This window comes from Echinops telfairi, unplaced genomic scaffold, assembly GCF_000313985.2.
Source record: "Echinops telfairi isolate 266 unplaced genomic scaffold, ASM31398v2 ScPeMD7_1957;HRSCAF=2489, whole genome shotgun sequence".
NCBI classification, from domain to species: domain Eukaryota; kingdom Metazoa; phylum Chordata; class Mammalia; order Afrosoricida; family Tenrecidae; genus Echinops; species Echinops telfairi.
Genome location: NW_022105855.1, coordinates 4,618,402 through 4,622,920, shown reverse-complemented (window position 1 = coordinate 4,622,920; position 4,519 = coordinate 4,618,402).

Below are 4,519 nucleotides of genomic sequence, written 5' to 3'. Positions count from 1 at the left end.
ACTGTTTGAGAGCTTTGCTCAACCGGGAGAAGAATGCTCCCGTTGATGTTGGCTTCATGGCTTCTAAACTGCTTTGGACAATACAGGTCCAAACACAGAATTTCCTTCGAGTGAGAGGTCTGGTGAAGACCTGAGGGAGAACATGTGGGTGTGAGAGCACATTCGCCATTGATCTGCTCTGCTGCCACCAGAAGTGGGTGTGGACTCATGACAACATCATGAGCAAGGACCTGTGGCCCGTAAAGGACAAATGGATAAAGTACAGGAAGGGACACGCCAACACCATGCACACCCCTGATGTCATTGCTGCATCAGTCCTGAGGCTCATTGGGCGTCTTGGCCAGTTGGGGCTGAAGGAAGGATTTCCATCTGCCGTTAAAAACATCAGTTCTTCAGCACGCTCAGGATGAAGACATACCATGGGGTGTCCAGTTGGCAGCCGCCTGTGCGCTCTGTGACCGGAACCCCAGCAATACATCAGAAATATCCAAGATACTAGATTCCTGGCGGAAGGATTCATCGCAGAGCATCCCGGCTGCAGTAGGCACATACCTAGAGGAAGCCAGTGTGCGGTGCGAGGAGGAGTGTGGGTAGGTCAGGTGGCCCTGTGTCCAGAGAAGTGCCTTCACATTGTCTGAATCCCCACAGGCCAGTGACCTGTCAGCACCAAGGGGAGAAGAGCCCCCTAGCTGGTGACAGGGAGAGGCGAACTCTCCTGCCTGCTGGCCACTGGCGGCACACCATTTCTCACAAGCCATTGCCATCCCTGGCCCCCAGGTCCCTGTACTGAGGTCCAATGGCAGAAACTTGAACTTAGCTCTTTTTTGCTGCAGAAAGAGTCCTTGTGGTGGCTTTTCAATATTGAGCAACATTTTATAATGAATTCAAGAAGATAAAATTATGATTTGGTTCGCAAACAGCTTTAGGACTCTGTGCTCACATGATTGGCTAAAAATATTCAAATCCACTAAGGGGATTAAAAAAAAAAAGAAGGCAAATTGCATTAAACAAACCTTTAGAATGTTTAACATCAAGGAGGTTACTTTGAAGACTAAGATGCACCAGACGCAAGCCATGGTATTTTCAATTGTCTCATATGCATGTGAACTTTGGACCTTGAATAAAGAAGAATCGATGGTTTTGAATTGTGGTGCTGACTAGGAATATGGAAAGTATCATGGACTGCCAAAAGAACAAACAAATCTGTCTTGAAAGAAGTATGACCAGAGTGCTCCTTAGAGGCAAAGATGGTATATATTGTCTCAGAAATTTTGGACACGTTGTCAGAAGAGACAAGACAAGGACCTCCTACTTGGTAGAGGGGAGAGGCAGCAGAGGAGACTAACGTTCTCTGCAAGATGGGTTGTCGCGTGGGCTGCAAAAATGGGCTAAAGCATAAGAACGGTGAGGACGACACGAGACACGCAGTGGTTTGCTCTCCTGTGCATAGGGTCTCTATGGGCAGAACCGACTCAGTGGCACCTACCACACATGGGCAAAATATTGAATGATGCCGGAAGTAGCAAAAGATGGGGGGAAGGCACAGAGTCATTTTGCCAAAAATAATTGGTTGACATTCAACCATTCCAGGAGGTAGAATATGACCAAGAACAGATGGCAATGAAAAAAAGAAGTCCAAGCTGCACTACAGGTACTGTAATAATACCAGGCCTCGGGACTTGATGGAGATAATTCATTCATTGTTGAGATAATTCAACAAACTTTTGGAACACTGGAGGTGCTCATTCAACTGTGCCGACATGTTTAGAAGACTGCTACATACGCAACCAACTAGAAGAGAGCCGTATTTATTCTCATTCCAAAGAAAAGTGATGCAACAAAATGTTGGACTTGTTAAATAATATCATTAATATCACTGTGTTAGGGTGAGTTGTCTAGAGGAACAGAACTAGTGACATGCATATATGTATGAGAAATACTTTGAATCAAATAGTACTTTTATAAAAGGAAGGCATCCAAGCCCAGTCCAACTCACTCCATGGGTCCAATGCTAGTCATAGCGTTCTCCAGACTCATGTAGCTGCAGGCCTATCATTTAGAGGTGGGAAGCAGGGATATCACAGACCGGTGGGTGCAGGGTTACATAAATCCAAGGTCAGTGGGAATACAGAGACAGAGGGGGTTCCCAGTCTTTCTCTTTTAAAAACACCACATCCCAAAAGAGGCATCATCAGACTGTGATATGATTCATAATTTGCACTCTACTTTAATCCAGGTAGAGATTGGCATGAAATCTAACCACCAGAACCAGACAAATTTCCTGAAGATAATTAATAAATGGTTATTGCAATACAGGTAAATGCCAGAAATTAAAACCTAATTCAGAAGAAAACTAGCTATCAGATGGATCTTGGCCTAAAGCAGAAAATATCACATAGATGTTTACTTGTGTATTTTTGCCCATACAAAGGCATTTGTGTGTTTCATATAAATGATGAACAATATTTCAAAGAATGGGAATTTCACATATTTAATTGTGTTCATGCAGAACATGCACAAAAACCAAGAAGCAGCTATTCAAAAACAAAAATGATGTTATGTTGTTTAAAATCACGAAGCATCTGCATTGCATCCTTTCATAGTACTTATTTAATCTGTTTGCAGAACAAATAATTCAAGGAAAGGACTATATGAAGAAAAATTCGAAATCAAGATGAAGGAAGCATCATCAACAAGCTATAAGATGCAGATCATACAACCTTGCTTGCTGACCGTGAAGAGAACTTGAGATACTTAATGATGAAGACCAAATCCTTCATTACGGATTTCACATCAATGTACGAAAACAAAAATGTTCACAGATGGGCAAAAAAAAATCGCAAGCCCTGGAGAAAACTGTTGAAATTGATAAAGATTCATTTTTCTTGGATTCATAATTATTGCCAATGAAAACAGTAGTGAAGAAATCAAATGACATTTTGAGTTTGGCAAATCTGTTGCAAGTGATCTCTTTAAAGTGATAAAGAATAAGTGTGGCACTATGACAACTGAGGCACATTTGACCCATTGAATTCATATATATGTTAAAGTTCGACAGTAAGTAAGACAGGAGAACAGATGCATTTGAATTAGTGTTGGTGAAATATATTGACCCCACCATTGACTTCCAGAAGAATGAACAAATCTGCTTTGAAACAAAGAGAAGGACAATGCTCATTGGAAGAAAGAATGGTGAACCTTAGTTTTGCATGCTATTAGATACATTATTATGAATGACTAGTCCTTGTAGCAGTGCATCATAGTTACTAAAATAGGGGGTCAGTGATAAAGAAATGAATTGACATATTGAGTTTGGCAATTGACATATTGACATACGGTGTCCATAACAATGGGTCTAAACATTGTACTCATAGGAATGATTGTCAGCACAGGTCAGGCCTGGCAGTGGTTCTTTTGTTGTACTTAGTGTCCCTATGAGTTGAACCAACTTAACAACACCTAGCAACAATAACAGAACACTTCCCAGCTCTGCAAAGTATTGCTACGTGGTGGAGGCAGAATCGAGTTTTCAAAAGGCCTTCCTAGTATTCTATTGAGTCAATTACTTCAGTGTGATTAAGAACATGTTAAGACTAATGGATTCTGTACACATGCTGCCTTTCGATTTCTACGAATTGAGGTTTTTCATCAAAGGCTGTGCTGTGTGGGATGTCTTGATGGTGGATAACACATTCTATAAATCCATGGATAAAAGTTGTGTCCAGAAAGCATTGAGTTCAGAAAATGCAAATCTATATCTAGACACTCTATTTCACATATGAACAGAAAACCCACCCCTTCCATGATGGTTAGGGCCCAACGTCATAAGCTTGTCATCAGACGGCTGACTGATTGCACCTTGGAAAATAGCATCATATCAGGAGCTAAGTGTTGGTTTTTGTTTCTGACAGGCTGGATATTCAGCAGTTTATGTAGATAGATTGGCCTTGGTGAGTGAAAGGCTTGCTGAGCACATGCATAATCGCCATCCCTATCATCATGACCACCTACCTATTCCTTTAGTGCATTAAACAATGATAGGATGGCATGGAAAGAGACTGACTGGTATCCACACAACATATTATACTAACCATATGATTACTAAAATTTTTTACTGAGGTCACACATCCGTGAATGTTCATTTGGCTGAACATATGTTTTTTGGATGAAAACCTACATATCTCCTCCCCTTATCACTCTGTCATCAATTTTATAATCATGTCCCTGATCATCCAACCAAACCATTGGCCATAAATCAGGTGAAAGGCAAGTAAGCTGCTCAACTAAAAAAGAGACTTTCTCTTCACCATCGTGCTCAGGAGGTCTCAGCAATGGGCTCAGGGCTGTAACTGTCAGCTCTCAGGTGGTGCCCGCATGTTGCACAGAGCCATCTGTGAATAAGTCTGAGATTGCTGTTGTTGTTCTTCCTTAGGTAACTGATGGTAGGGAATGCCAATGAAGCCACATGCACATGCTGGGAAAAAGTAATGCAGCAAGAGCAGGCTTCACGGGCATTTGG